At 37.2% G+C, this 16,756-nt stretch overlaps 1 protein-coding gene and 1 pseudogene across 5 annotated transcripts in view; one reads left to right on the forward strand and one right to left on the reverse strand.

Moving 5' to 3' along the window:
• The window catches only part of TENM2 (teneurin transmembrane protein 2), a 924,727-nt gene that overhangs the window by 680,263 nt on the left and 227,708 nt on the right, over nucleotides 1-16,756 (reverse strand). The gene's annotated exons all lie outside the window — the stretch shown is intronic.
• LOC114208652 (phosphatidylinositol N-acetylglucosaminyltransferase subunit Y-like) lies at nucleotides 10,236-10,450 on the forward strand (annotated as a pseudogene).

Consider the following 16,756-nt stretch of genomic DNA (forward strand, 5'->3'; position numbering starts at 1 on the left):
AAAGGGCCACATAAACACAGCCATGTGGCAAATTAAGAGGTGAATGAAGCTCTTTGAAATCCACCTCTCTTCCTAGTACAGAGTTACTCCTAGATTCTAAATATTATAAAATATAGTCAACTACCCATCTGAAATCTGGGAGGATGTCCTGGATTGAAGTGAGAATTGTCAGCAAATCACCAGAAACTAGGAAGAGACAAGGAAGGATTCCTCCCTACAGGTTTTAGAGGGAGCATGGTCCTACTGACACCTTGACTTGGGACTTCTAGACTCCAGAATTGTGAGAAACTAAATTTCTGTTGTGTTAAGCCATCTGGTTATTTTTGTTAAGTCCATCCTGTGAAACTTACACAATTGGCATTGTATTTTGCACAGAAGAAAAAAAATCCTTTAGGATAATGTTGGGGAATCTTGTTGATAATATGGCATCAGGTCTATTAAATTGTTACTTAATATGATAGATTGCATGCAAAGATGGCCAAAACATTTATTCATGTTTCTATATCCATAACTCGTTGCTATGTGATTTTGCTATTCCTCTTAATAGGAAGTGGAGTTAATTTTCCTTCCCCTTGAATTTGGGCTAGCTTTGTGGTTTGCTTTACCTGATAGAATATATCACAAATGACACTGGACAACTTCTATGTCTAGGCCTCAGGAGGCATTTCAGATTCTGTTTTCATCCTTCTGGAACGTGGTACCAACCATTTAAGGAAGCTCAGGCCACCCTGTGGGAGGATGAGACCACTTGGAAGAGAGACAAACCCTCTTATCTTATGCTCCCTATATAAGAGTTCTTAATCTTGAGTGTGCGTTGGAATCACCTAGAGGACTTATTAAAACAGACTGCTGAAACCCACTCCCAGTTTTTGATTCAGTAGTCCTGGGATGGTATCTGAGAATGTTCATTTCTAAGGACTTCCCAGGTGATGCTAATGGTGCTGGTCCAGTGACCACAGTTTGAAAATCACTGCCCCAGACCAACCAGCCTCCACTTAAGCCCTGAGGTTATTCTAGTCATGTGACTGATCCCAGGTAAGTCCAGCAGAAGATCTCTCAGTTGACCCACCAGCTCCTGAGTTATGGGGTGGTTTGGTACACAGTGAGAAACAACAATGACACCAAGTTTTTCTGGCTCCTCACTTATTATTGGTTTTATAACATCTTTTAAGTTTTTACTACAAAGCCATTTGTGCTTAACAGAAAGAAAACTAGAGAATATAATGAGAAGCAGTGATGAAGTTCTTGCTTGGGTGAAAACAAAACAAGGGAGATGGCTTTATGTATGTAGGAATGGGTAAAGACAATGCAAGACATATGCAGAACAATTAATTTTTCCTGTTTGACAATGACCCAGAGATATTTTTCTCAAACTTTAACGTGCTTAAGCATCCCTTGACAAGCTCACTGACATTCAGATTGCAGAGCATGACCCCTCACAGATTCAGTGAGGCAGACAAGGACCCAGTAATCTGCATTTTTAAAATAACTACCCTCATACCTGGTGGTTCTTATTGAAATGGTTTAGAGGTCCACAGACACCAAGGAAAGACCTGATGGTAAGTTCCTGGGGGCCGGACAATGTTAATAAACCTTCACAGAGTTCAAATATAGAAAAGCTCTTGAAAAATGTGTTAAATCACCTGTTTGGTTGGGAACATCTTCTCTTCAATATAGAGAGCACTCTTTATGACTGATTTCCTCTATTTGCAGTTATAATCACTTTCCTTCTTCCTTCTCTACTTAGCTTTTAAGAGATGGTGTAAAAAACCCTCTGCTAAGAGGGTTTAAGGGCTTCTGGCTCACTTTATGCACTGGTGGTAGATCCTTCTGTCTACTGCTAGGTCATCCCACTCCATCTCAACCCGCCTGCTGTCACTCTCCCTAAATAAAACTTGCCCACATCCCAGAGCACCTCAAGACTGAGTGGGCATATCAAATACACAGAGTGACCAGTGAGTAATATGGGGTTATTCCAGAACACCAGCTTTTCCTCTCCCCCCCTCCCCAGTATAGCAATCATCAAAAGTAATTCCTATTTATATATCACAGCATGTTGGGCGCCTGGGTGGCTCAGTCATTAAGCGTCTGCTTTTGGCTCAGGTCATAATCCCAGGGTCCTGGGATCAAGTCCCACATTGGGCTCCCTGCTCAGGGGGAAGCCTGTTCTCCGTCTCTCACTCCCCCTGCTTGTGTTCCCTCTCTCGCTGTGTCTCTCTCTGTCAAATAAATAAATAAAATCTGTAAACAAAATATATATCACAACATGTGATTATATGTTATATGTGACTGTGATCCTATTCTTTAAATTATTGACTTATATATCTGTCATCTAAAATCAATATAATTTCAAAATATTTTGCTAATGCACAGGGTTTCAGAGAAAACATATTAATGTTGCTCACAACCTTCAGAGAGATGAAATGGAAGCCATTATATCCTCAGTTTAAGCTTCACTTTAAATGCCTTTAGTAGTTTGCAGTCTTGTTTCACAAGAACATATAAATCAATTTGAATTATGGTCAAATTTCAATGTAGATATATTGATTCTAGAAGCCAATCTTACTATTTACAGAACTAAACTTTGATGACTGTGTGTGTTGATTAAAATTTCTGCTGCTCTAAAACACAGAGATTTCTCAGTTTAGAGAATGATTTTTAAAGTTTTTAATTTACCCCAAACCTTCCTCCCCCAAAACACTCACCCTCTGAAAGAAAAGTCTTGCTTATAAAAGACAGGTTCTCTGTGGCATTTAATGAGTTGCCCATCGTTAACTCCACAGGATACAGTCAATAAATTTAATATGTGTGTACTTAAATGAAAGCTCTGACAGCCATGAATTGTAAATAGGAATTTGATATAAACAGAGATTTTATGAGTAAAAAAATAAGAACAACATCATTGGAACTTACATGAACAATAAATTCTTCCTGGCTACTTCCTTCCTTCAGGTTTTATTAGAAGAAGGAGTTGATGCTTAAGGGCTTTCAGGGACAAGATGGGGATAATGTACCACAATATTAGAGCAGAAAATCTCCAGTGAGATCATTTTAGCTTAGTATCTATCCCCTTTTCCATCTTATTCATAAGTGGGTGAAAAATAGTATTGCCACCCATCCTGGGCCATTCACCTTTCCATTTAGAAATCTTCTTAAGGAGGGTGAGGGGAACTAATAGAGAAACCTAACTTTACTTTGTCTCCAGGAGGCAAGGGGGGCCAGGGGAGTAACTTTTACAGATTATCTACCACGAGTCAAGTACCAAGTAAGGCACTTTATTTAAGTAATCCTATTTAATTCCTCAAAGCCTCAGTTTTCATATATTTTTGAAGAGATTCATAATTCCTATATTATAAACTGAGGCTTAGAAATTTTAAATCCCCTACCCAAAGTCACACAAGCTAACAAATTATAGAACTGTGTTAGTTTACTTGATGCTAAAAACGATCCTACTATATCAAAATGTTTAGCTCTTAATTCAGGGTGGGCGCATTTTTTTTTTTTTTTTCTGCAAAGGGCCAGAGAGTAAATATTTTTAGTCTTGAGGGCCATATGGTCTCTGTTGCAACTACTGAACCCTGCTCTTGTAGGTGAAAGCAGCCATAGATACTACATACATGAATAAGCATGGTTGTGTTCCAATAAAACTTTTCTTAATGGACACTGAAATTTGAATTTCATTTAATTTTCATATGTCATGAAATATCATTCTTCTTTCATTTTTTTCAACCATTTAAAAACGTAAAAACCATTTTTAGTTTATAGCCATATAAGACCAATTGTCTGGCTAAATTTGGTCCAGGGGCCTTAGTCTGCAAACCCTTCCTTTAATTCCTTTAGCATCTGGATGCCAGGGGCTACATTTTTTGATTCTCTGGCTCTTGTGAGTACCTCCTCACAGTGCCTAAAACGGAGTAGGCTCTTGCCTAACATTTGATGATTGGACTGAAAGTGTGGTTCTCAATGGTCTCATTTTTTATCTTTTGAATTGTGTATTCCTTGTTCTCTTTTTTACTTGAGCCTAAATTTACTCCATTGCTGTAATTTGAAATTTTTTTCCAAGAAAAATAAAAGTTGTATCATTTAAAGTTACTGTACCTTAACAAATGCACCTAAAGTGGCACTGCTTTTGCATGCATGAAAGCTCAAAGCCTCAACAACTCCCATGAGCGATTAATCTTCTAACACTAATTAGATATTTGCTAATTAGCGTCTGATGTGTGAAATGAAAAAACATTTTGAAGCTGAAATGAATAGGGTCTAGGAAGATAGGGCTGTATTCCAGTTCCCCCTTTTCCATATTATTATCATATTTCATAAATATTAATAAGATCACATGATACCAGCCGCTCTATAAAATTATCTCTCTGAACGAAGGCTTTTGTTTGATATAATAGGGATGTGTCAATATTTTGCATATGGGAGAAAGCACTCAATGAAGGAAAGCACTTTTCCCCCTCAATGTTAAAGAGATGTCATATTTCATGAATCACTTTTATGCTTGATCAACCAGTTCTACTTTTTAACCTAGACTACTTCTTCCCATAAGGGAAGGTAGAAAATCTTTCTCCAAATCATCACCTCTCTTCCTCTCTTACACCCTAATCTCATCTTGGTTTAAAAGAAAACTTAATAGAATGGAAAATATCTTAAACTTATGATTCTGTGCAATGAAATAATAAAAATCATTATAGAATGGTCAATTTCAATAAGGAATTTGACTAGTAAAAGAGAGACATTTGAATTTCATTAATTGCATGCGTGAAGACAATCCAAAGAAACCTCCTTATGCCATCCTAGTTAAAAAAAAAAAAAAAAGAAGAAGAAGAAGAAAGAAACTGTAGAGAATGGGATAGAGGTTTCAGTGCTTCCAACTCACACACATAGTCTGTAATATTCAAGTCATAAATATTAAGTCATGTTGTATTCATAAAAATGTAACATTTTGATTTGGAATATTTCTCAAGTGAAAGCCTACATTAAACATATTTGGTTCTGAAAGAAAAGACCTATAATAATAAACTATTTCAGTTGGTGTGGGATATTTTGAAAAACCACTCACCTGTGAATGCTGGTCATATCACAAATTATATCTAATTACAGCATTGATACAGTAATTTGAAATGATAGCTAAGCACAAGTTGACAAAGGTGACATTGAAACATAATGACGATGAGATTATCGTTTTCTTAGGCTGACATTTTGTGATTATAATAATGCTGATCGAGATGATTAAAACCATAATGAAGGAAAAGCTCCAAGAATCAGAACAAAACATACCGAGACTAGAGAGAGGCCAACTATCATTTTGAATCCTGCCTCTTCAGTATGAGTTCTCCGGCCAGCATAAAATTAGGTACTTGCTCTAGTCCCAGAGACCTGTGGGAACTTCAGTTGATAGACAGTGTTTTCTGCCTACTCACCGAAGTTCTGTTTTTCAAAGCTGGAATCAGAGGACATAAGGTGATCCAGGCCAATTTCCCCATTTGCACTGGGGAGTGTATTCCAACGAGCTTGGAGATTGATTATCAGCTCCCAGATGCAAAACACCAATACACCATCTGCACTGATACTCGGTTATAAGGATCTTCAGCTTAGAATTCATAGTGATCTCAAGCCTCTGTCGTGTTGCAAACACGAAATGAAGGGGAAAAGTCTGGCAGACATTACCCTTTCACTTATGATTAAATGAGAATAAAACTAGACAGCTTTTAATTACCAACAACAGAGAAATGAGTCAAGGGGAATCATACCAATCAAGATATTACCAGTCAATCCAGCAGGCAGACTGGCTGAACCTGGGAAATGTACGACGCTCTGTACCTTGCTCAAACGAGCCTATTTAAATTGTATCAAGTTCAAAGTATCTGACAAGACTTGTAATTCCAGCTGAGCTCTGAACTGTATTTCAAAAATAGAGGATAAATATGTCTCAATTATTTAAAATCACCTTCCAAACTATACACGTGTTCTCAAATTTGTTTTTCATTTACCTATGGTACATGCTGTCTTAAAGGATCAGAGATTCACTGATACTCACTTGGAAGTAATTTGCAAAAAAATCTATGCCACTAGCTAGGTTAGGTCCAATTGTCCCATTTTGCAGATGAGGCAACTGAGACATAGAGTGAACAGTTTAGACTGTAAGTATTGCCTCTTCATGGGAAACTTTCCATTACCTACCGTATCCTACAGTGAAACATTGGAAAAGATCTCCTCATTCCTTAAAGTGTCAACTGACTGCTGGTTTTATAGTTCAGATATCATGGTTTTGTTATCACCATTTATTTTTCTGCAGGTATATCAAGGAGGTATGTTACAGTGTGAATTACCTGAGATCCAAATACATCCCATTCCTTGGTGAAATCTATTTCAGTTGTAATCTTCATCCTCATACATTCCATCCTAATGAAAGCCACCTGGGTTGTAATTATACATTTCCCCAAGGATCACCTAAGATTTTAATCTTTGCAATGTGCCCGGGAAGATGGACAAGGACAAAGGTCGTGGGAGTTAGTAAGCGCTTACATAAGTCCTCTCACTCAGTTTCAGAGGTAGAATGTGGTGGTCTTGTTTTTTTTGTTGTTGTTCATTTATTTGTTTTTCAAAAAGAAGAATCATCATCATTCTGAGAAAACCAGACTTTTCCTGATGGATGAGGCTCCTGTTTCTCTACTTTTAGTCAACCTATCCTTAGAACTTTTAATTTTTTATTTTATATCAAATCGAACTATTGATATACTAATTTGAAATGATCGTTAAGCACACATTGACAGGAGACATTGATGTTGTAATGCATATACTTTATAGAGTATCTCATTTATTCCTGACAACACTGTTGTCTACATTTTACAGATGAAGAAACCCAGTTCAGAAAACTTTAAATCATTTCAGTCCATTCCCTCAAAAGTATTTACTTAACACATATAGCATGCTGACCACTGTGATGAGGCTGGGCATCTGATCTTGAGCCAAAAAGACAACGTAAACCAATTATAGGAGCTGGTCTGAGGTCTTAGGTCAAGTAACTGATGAGTTCTATCTCCTGCCTGGATCCATGTTAAAATCACATGTACCCCAAGTTTCCAAACTCATAGGCCTCTGTCCTCTCTCACATTTTATCATTATCAGGAGTCATTAAATTATAACTCATGGGCCAGATTTAGTCTGCAAACGATTCCGTATGGCCCACAGCTAAGAATTTGCTTCCCCCACTTTAAAGTGTTGTTTTAAAAAAATAAAAGACTATGTGACAGAGACATTATGGCCCACAGAGCCTTAAATATTTACTTTTTGGCATTTTACAGTAAAAGTTTGCTGACCCCTGATCTTTATGAAGGAAAGTTAAATTTCCCTTCAAGGTCTTTTCCATGAGTCCTAAATAGCTCTGTACAGACAGTATGTGTTGCTGGCTTTAGGTTGTTTGTGGTAGTGATAATTATTTATTTGTAGCTGCATTCTAAACATTGTGGAAAATATTCTTTAGCTTATCAATTCTATTAAACTTTAAAATAAGGCCAGGTAGGCACTATTATTATCCTATTTTGCAGGTTAAGAGACTTAGGCTCAGGATAGTCAGGTATCAGAGCATATGATCCAACAAACAGGCAGGATTCAGACCTTACTCTGTCCAGGCCCACTACTAGCCCAGAGGGCATCTATATACTAAAAACTAAAAGGTGTTCCTTCATGTTGGAAGCAAACTGCTGGGCAAGAGGATCAGGAGCTAGATTTCAGGCTCGCTCTTCTCCGTGGTCAAGCTTCATGCACAACCATAAGCAGGTTGAGCTTACCAACCACTCTGTTATCCAATTCTTCTGCGTTAACCTCATCTTCACTGAACATCTTCATGTTTTGTACCTTCTCCTTGGCACTGTTTTCTCACTTGTGATTTTGGCTTTTCAACAAGCAGGGTTTAGACTTCCTCTAAGGATCATCACTGTGACTACCTCTGCCATACTTCTCCTTGTTTCTCAAGCCTCAATTCCCTCAGCAACACCCCCCCCCCCAAAAGGCCTACCTGGTTTTATTGCACTTTGCAGATAAATTGCCTTTTTTTTTTTTTTAATAAATCAAAGGCTTGTGGCAACCCTGCATTAAGCAAGCTTATTGGCACCATTTTCCCAATGGTATCTGCTTCACATTTTGGTGATTCTGGTAATATCTCAAACATTTTCATTATTGTTATATTTGTTATGGTGACCTGTGATCAGGGATCTTTGATGTTACTATTATAATTGTTTTGGAGCACCACAAACCATGCCCACATGAGATGGTGAACTTAATACATACTGTGTGTTCTGACTGTTCCACTAACCAGCCATTCCCTCCTTCTTTCTCTCCCCCCTCGGGCTTCCCTATTCCCTGAGGCACAATATTGAAATTAAGCCAATTAATAATCCTACAATGGCCTCTAAGTGTTCAAGTAGAAGGAAGAGTCACACATCTCAAGCCAGAAGTTATTAAGCTTAGTGAGGAAGGCACATCAAAAGCCCAGATAGGCCAAAAGCTGTTACGTTGTGGATGCAAAGGAAAAATTCTTGAAGGCAATTAAAAATGCTACTCTAGTGAACACATGAATGGTAAGAAAGTGAAACAGCCTTATTGCTGATATGCAGAAAGTTTTAGTGGTTTGAATGGAAGATCAAAGCAGCCACAATATTCTCTCAAGACAAAGCCTAATCCAGAGCAAGGCCCCAACTTTCTTTAATTGTATGCAGGCTGAGAGAGATGAGGAAGCTGCAGAAGAAAAGTGTGAAGCTAGCAGAGTTTGGTTCATGAAGTTTAAAGGAAGACGCCATCTCCTTAACATAAAAGTGCAAGGTGAAGCAGCAAGTGCTGATGTAGAAGCTGCAGCACATTCTCCAGGAGACATAGCCAAGATGAGTAATGAAGGCAGCTACACTAAACAACTTATTTTCAGTGTAGATGAAACAGCCTTCTCTTGGAAGAAGATGCCATCTAGGACTTTCATAGCTAGAGAGAAGTCAATGCCTGGCTTCAAAGCCTCAAAGGACAGGTTGACTTTCTTGTTAGGGGCTAAAGTAGTTGGTAACATTAAGTTGAAGCCAGTGCTCATTTACCCTTCCGAAAATCCAAAGGACCTTAAGAATTATACTAAATCTACCCTGCCTGTGCTCTACAGGAAACAACAAAGCCTGGGAGACAGCACATCTGTTTACAATTTGGTTTACTGAATATCTTAAGCCCACTGTTGAGACCTACTACTCAGAGAAAAAGATACCTTTCAAAAAATTACTATTCGTTGACAAGGCAATTGGTCACCTAAGAGCTGTGATGGAGATGTACAATGAGATTAATGTTCTTTTCATGCCTGCTGACACAACATCCATTGTGCAGCCTATGGATCAAGGAGAAATTTCAGCTTTCAACTCTTATTATTTAAGAAATATATTTTGTAAGGCTATAGCTGCCATAGTGATTCCTCTGATGGATCTAAGCAAAGCCAATCAAAAACATTTTGGAAAGGATTCCATCATTCTGGATGCCATTAAGAATATTTGGGTTTGAAGCACCCGGGCTGGCCAAGGGCACCAGGCAGTGGGGTCACGGGCTGCCTGACCATGCTGAGCAGAGTGTGCAGCTGGATTCCACCTCAGCACTCCAGGGTACGCATGTGCCACTGTCCGTGGTTGCCCGCCCGTAGGTGCCTTCATGCGTCGGGGTGGTGGTGCTGGGCAGAGAAGAGCGAGAGGATGGGGGACCAGCCCCCTGCCTTCGACCTGGCACTGCTCAAGTTCCTGGTGTGCCCGTTTTTCAAGAAGACACTTAGATATGAAGTACTGACAAATGAGTTGATTAATGAAGAGTTGGGAATAGCCTATCCAATTATTGATGGGATTCCTAATATGATACCGCAGGCAACTAGGATGACACATGAAAATAATAAGAAGAAATGGAGCAGCCCTAGATCATATTTAAAAGCAACAACACAGGGGTGCCTGGGTGGCTCAGCTGATTAGGCATCTGACTCTTGATTTTGGCTCAGGTCATGATCTCAGGGTCACAATCGCAGGGGTGTGAGACTGAGCCCCCCACTGGGCTCTATGCTGGGTGTGGAGCCTGCTTAAGATTCTCTCTTTCCCTCTTCTTCTACCCTCCTCCCTGCTAGAGCTCTCTCTCTCTAAAAAACAAACAACACACAGAACTAAATTTTCTTAATACCACTTACCTTTTAAAAAGTCAGAATGGCAGGTAATAAGTGGGGGAGAAGAATGTTGCTGTCTCTTCCTACATTGACTGCCCTTATTCCACTGGTCTCTTTAGCAGGACTGTTCTCCTCGGCCTCCGTGGAAGAAAATGTCCCAGAGGCTGCACTAGCACAACCAGTCTGTGCTTTTACAGTCTGCTCAGGCTGATTACCATGCCATTTTATATATTCTTCCACCTTTGGACCTGGATGGGTATTAAACTCCTCAGGCATAATTAATACAACCAGAGCCAAGATAGTATATATATTAATGATATGTCTTGACTGTCTATCTCTGAAAGCCCAACTACATGGAAATACTGGAAACCCACTTAATTTGCAGGAAAGGTACTTTGCCTTGCTTCTCTCAGAGGTTTAGGACTATGGGAAGCTTAAGCTGCAGAAGCTTCTTTTATTGTACTTTTGTTCTGCCCTTGTTTTTTGAAAATTCTAATTTATAACTACCATATCAGGAGAAACATTTCAATAAAGCTTCTTGTTGGAAATTAATGGTCCCAACCATCACCTGATGACTTTATTAAGAAATAATAAAACAGTTAATCATTAAAATTTTATTTGTTTATTTTAGATTCAAAGTATTTGGCAGAGTCACATGTTAAGGATGACTGACATAATTCCAAAGGAGCTATGCTGGAATAGTTGTAGAGAAATGCATTTGAGCTGGGGTGATAGAAAACTACAATAAAATGGAAATTTCATGCACTTGCAAACATTCTGAGTTTATAAAATTACCTTTGTTTCTTTGGCATCAAATGCTTACATAAGTAATAATAACACTTTTTCATTTAAAAAAAAGAGTATTTCTGTTTCATGGGAAGAGGTCAAAATATCAACACGAACAGAAGTTTGGAAGAAGCTGATTTCAACCCTGTGGATGACTTTGAGGGGTTCATGACTTCATTGGAAGAAGTAACTGCAGATGTGGTAGAAACCGCAAGAGAACTAGAATGAGAAGTGGAGTCTGAGGATGTGACTGAATTGCTGCAATCTCATGATAAAACTTGAGCCGATGAGGAGTTGCTTCATATGAATGAGCAATGAAAATGTTTCTTGAGATGGCATCTACTGGTGAAGATAGTGTGGAAATTGTTGAAGTAACAACAAAGCATTTAGATATCACATAAACTTAGTTGATAAAGCAGAGGCAGGTTTGAGAGGACTGATTCCAATTTTGAAAGAAGTTCCACTGTGGGTAAGATGTGATCAAACAGCATTGCATGCTACAGAGAAATCACTCATGAAAGGAAGAGTCAATCAATGCAACAAACTTCATTGTTGTCTTATTTTAAGAAATTGCCACAGACACTCTGACCTCCAGGAACCATCACCCTGATCAGTCAACAACCATCAATATTGAGGCAAGACCATCGACCAGTAAAAAGATTATGACTTGCTGAAAGTTCAGATGATGGTTAGCATTCTCTAACAATAAAGTATTTTTTAATTATGTAAGTTTTTTTAGACATAATGCTATTGCACACTTAGTAGATTAGAGTACAGTATAACTTTTATATGCACTGGGAAATCAAAAACTTCATTTGACTTGTTTTATTGTAATATTCACTTTATTGCTATGGTCTAGAACTGAACCCATAATATCTCTGAGCTACACCTGTATTCACTCAGCCCTCAGAAATGCAAAAGAACAGCAAAGAGGGGAACCTGGAACAACACTATGGACAAAATGGACCCAAGAGACATATACGGAACATTCTCTCCAATGATAGTACAATACATATTCTTCTCAAGGGCACATGGGACGTTTTCCAGGACAGACCATATGTTAGGCCACAAAAGTTGGCAAATTCAACAATGCTGAAATCATACCAACTATCTTCTCTGACTGCAATGGCATAAAATTAGAAATCAATAACAAGAGGGAAACTGAAAAAGTCATTGACATGTGAAAATTAAACAACGCCCTCTTGAACAATAAACTGATCAAAGAAGAAATTAAAGGGAAATAAAGATGTTTCTTGAGACAAATGAAATGAAAACACAACATACCAGAATTTGTGGAATGCAGCAAAAGCAGTTCTAAGAGGGAAGGTCATAGCTAAACGCCTGCACTAAAAAGCAAGAACAATACCAAATAAACAACCTAACTCTATAACTTAAGGATCTAGAAAAAGAAGAACAAATTGAACTCAAAGTTAGTGGAAGAAAGGAAATAAGAAGAGTAGAAAGAAATGAAATAGAAAACAGAAAAACAATGGAAAAGATTAACCAATCTAAGTGTTGGTTCTTTGAAAGATAAAATTGACAAGCCTTTAGCTAGACTGACCAAGAAAAAAAGAGAAAGGGCTCAAATAAACAAAATCATAAATAAAAAGGAGACATTACAGTTGATGACACAGAAATTCAAAGGATCATGAGTCTACTATTAACAACTATACACCAACAAACTGAACAACCTGGAAGAAATGGAAAAATTCTTAGAAACATACAACTTAGCAAGACTAAATGAAAAATAAATAGAATATCTAAATAGGCCAATAGCCACTAGGGAGATTGAATCAGTATCAAAAATCTCCCAATGAAGAAAAGCCCAGGACCAGATGGCTTCACTGGTGAATTTTACCAAATATTTAAAGAAGAATTAACACCAGTCTTTATCAAGCCCTTCCTCCCCCCCAAAAAAATCCCAAAAACAAACAAACAAGAAACCCAAAGAAGAGGGAATATTCCCAGACTCATTTTACAAGGTCAGTATTATCCTCATACCAAAACCAGAAAAAGACTCTACTAGAAAACTATATTATGTATCAGGCCAATATTCCTGATAAACATAAATGCAAAAATTCTCAATGAAACAATAGTAAACTGAATTCAGCAGCACACGAAAGGATCATTCACCATAATCAAGCAGGATTTATCCCAGGAATTCAAGAATGGTTTAATATATCAACATAACAGATCAATCAGTATGATACATCACATTAATAGACTGAAATAAAAGAATCATATCATCACCTCAATAGATACAGAAAAGAACAACTGACAAAATTTAATACCCATTTTTGATAAAAACTCTTAATAAATTAGGCACAGACGGAACATATCTCAACATAATAAAGCTCATAAACGTTAAGCCTACAACTAACATCATACTCAATGGTGAAAGGATGAAAGCCTTTCCTCCAAGATCAGGAACAAAACAAGGGTGCCCACTCTTACCTCTCCTATTCAACACAGTACTGGAAGTCCTAGCAAGAGCAATCAAATATGAAAAAAAAAAAAATCAAAGGTATCATAATCGAAAAGAAAGAAATAAAATTGTCTCTATTTGTAGGTGACATGATTTTATATACAGAGAATCCTAAAAACTCAATCAAAAAACTGTTAGATCCAAGCAGTGAATTCAGTAAAATTGCTGGATACAAAATTAACATACAAATATAAGTAGCAATTCTATACATTAACAACAATATTTCTGAAAAAGAAATAAATTAATCCCATTTACTATAGCATCAAAAACAATAAAATGCCAAATAATAAATTTAACTAAAGAGGAGAAAGATCTCTACATTGAAAAATATAAGACATTGATAGAAAAAAAAAATAGAAAAAGAGACAAATAAATTGAAAGGTATCCATGCTCATCCATTAGAAAAAATAATATTGTTAAAATGTCAATACTACTAAAAACACTCCGAAAATTTATATGGAACCAGAAAAGACCCTGAATCACCAGAGAGTCTTGAGAAAGAACAAAGCAGGAGTTATCAATTTCTTGATTTTTAAGCTATGCTATAAAGCCATAGTCATCAAAACAGTATGGTACTGACATAAAACAAATGGACCAAAGGAACAGAATTGAGAGCCCAGAAATAAACCCAAGCAAATATGATCAAACAATATTTCACAAGGGAGCCAAGAGTACTCTAGGGAGAAAAGGCAGTCATTTAATAAATGGTGCTGGGATAAATGGATATTCACATGTAAAAGAATGAAACTGGACCTATATCTCATACAACTCACAAAAATTAACTCCAAATGGATTAAAGATTTAATGTAAGGTCTGAAAACATGAAAGTTCTAGAAGAAAACATAGGAACAAAGATTCTTAACATAGGTCTTGGTAATGATTTTTTTTTAATATGACACATAAAGCACAAGGAATAAAATAAAAAAATAAACAAATAGGATTGCATCAAAATAAAAAAACTTCTGCACACAAAAGAAACCATCAACGAAATGAAAGGCAACCTACAGAATGGGAACAATATATGTGAACCATATATTTGATAAGAGGTTAATTTCTAAAACATAAATAATTCATGTAATCAATAGCAAAAAACCAAATAACCCAATGAACAAAAAAATGGGCAAAGGACCTGAATAGATTTCTTCAGAGAAGATGTACAAAAGGCCAACAGATACATGAAAAGATGCTCACCTTCATTAGCCATTAGGGAAATGCAAATTAAAACCATAGAGAGATATCATGTCATGCCTATTAGAATGGTCATTAACAAAAACACAGGTGATAAAAACAAATGCTGGTGTGGATATGGAGAAATGTGCACTGTTGGTGGGATTTTAATTTAATTGGTATAACCACTATAGAAAACAGTATGGAGGATCCTCAAAAAATTAAAAATGAACTACTGAAATTCCACTTCTGGGACTATATCCAAAGGTAGGGAAAGCATGAACTAAAGAAGCTATCTGTACCCGCATGTTCAGCACAGCATTATTTATAATAGCCAAGATGTGGAAACAACTTAAGTGTCCATAGATAGATGAATGAATAAAGATAGATGAGTGATTATATATATAGATAGAGATACAGATATAAAAATGGAATATTATTTAGCCATAAAAATGAGAAAATTCTACCATTTGCAACAACATGAATAGACCTTGAAGGCATGGTGAAATAAGCCAAAGACAAATACTGAATGATCTTATTTATATGTGTAATCTAAAAGAAAAAAATCACAGAAAAAGAGATCAGATTTATGGTTACCAGAGGTGGGGGTGGGGGGTCAGGGGAGGAAGAATTGGAGGAAGGTGGTCAAAAGGTGAAAACTTCCAGTTATAAGATAAGTAAGTACTGGGGATGTAACGGACAGCATGGTGATTATAAGCTATCACCACTGTGTGATGCATAGGGAAGTTGGTAAGAGAGTAAATCCTAAGAGTTCTCATCACAAGTAGAGATGTTCATTCTTTTCTTCTTTCTTTTATTTTTATTGTATCTATAGGAGAAGATGGAAGTAGCTGAACCTATTTTGGTCATCATTTCAGAATATATGTAAATCAACCATCATGATGATGATGTATGTCTTAAATTTATTCAGTGATATATATCAACTGTCAATAAAACTGAGGGGAAATGAGGGGAGACTGAGTAATTCTACCCACCCACTTAAGCCAGAGTGGCTAGATCAAATGAGTAGGGAAACAGTAACTTAAATGTTGTGTACCCCTTGGGCTTCTCACTGGAATCTTCTGAAAAGGCACATCCAGAAGGCACTGGTGTAAACCAAAACGGAAACTGGAAAGTCATCTGAACTTGGATTTTAAAAAATTTTAAAAAGAAAATTGACAGTTATTTTCATCTCAGAGAAGTGATAATTTAACCTAGAACAGCCATGTTAACAACATGCTTCTAATTGTCCAAAATATGAAGAAAAAAAAGGGCAAGAAGGAATCATATTAGAGAGAAACTTTATCCTGAAGACAAAGAAAATGTTGGGTTCAAGGGACTCTTGTTCAGGTCTTAGGTATTCTGAGAAGGTAGATACTACATTAGGAACAAGGAACAACAGCTGTGACAGGGAAGCATGGAAACAGGGTTTAAGAGAAGGTGGACAGGAAAGTCTCATCAGCTCTTATCTGTATTATCCCTAGACCATCATAGGTACCCTCCCTATTGACAGTCTCGCCTCTACCCTGCACACCAAATTAATCATCCTAGAAATTGTTTCATCATGTCATAGTATTGCTCAAATACCCTTCAAAGGGTTCTTACTGAAAATCAAATCCAATTGCTTTCCCATGGCATTCAGTGTAGGGCTGCCAGATAAAATATAGGATACCCAGTTAAATTTGAATTTCAAATAAACAATAATTTTGCTTGGGACCAGCTATGCCAAAAATTACTTGTTGTTTACGTGAAATTCAAATTTAACTGGGTATCCTGTAATTTTATTTGCTAAATCTGCAAATTCAAAGGCATTTCTAATCTGGTCCCAATCTCCCTTTGGAGCTTTATCTTCTTGCATTCCATTGAAGTGGTTTTCTTGCCCTGTGAGTTTCACAAGGAATATTCTGGTGTCCAAGTGAGGCTGCTACTGGCACCCTCACCTGGAATGTCTATTTATTTTTCTCTATATATCCAGCAAAGTATTACATCACAGTCCTCAGTGAGTATACTTAGCCCCTGAGAAATTACATCAGTGAGATGTATATGTTCCTCATTTGACACTTGGTAAATACCTATACGCTGTTTCTATCAACATTTTGACACTGCTGGTAGGGTGGCATTTGGGGTTAAGACCTCAGTTGTTATCCTAG

Source organism: Eumetopias jubatus, unplaced genomic scaffold (genome assembly GCF_037043125.1).
Source record: "Eumetopias jubatus isolate StellerSeaLion01/CBP00866 unplaced genomic scaffold, mEumJub1_p1.0 scaffold_5, whole genome shotgun sequence".
NCBI classification, from domain to species: domain Eukaryota; kingdom Metazoa; phylum Chordata; class Mammalia; order Carnivora; family Otariidae; genus Eumetopias; species Eumetopias jubatus.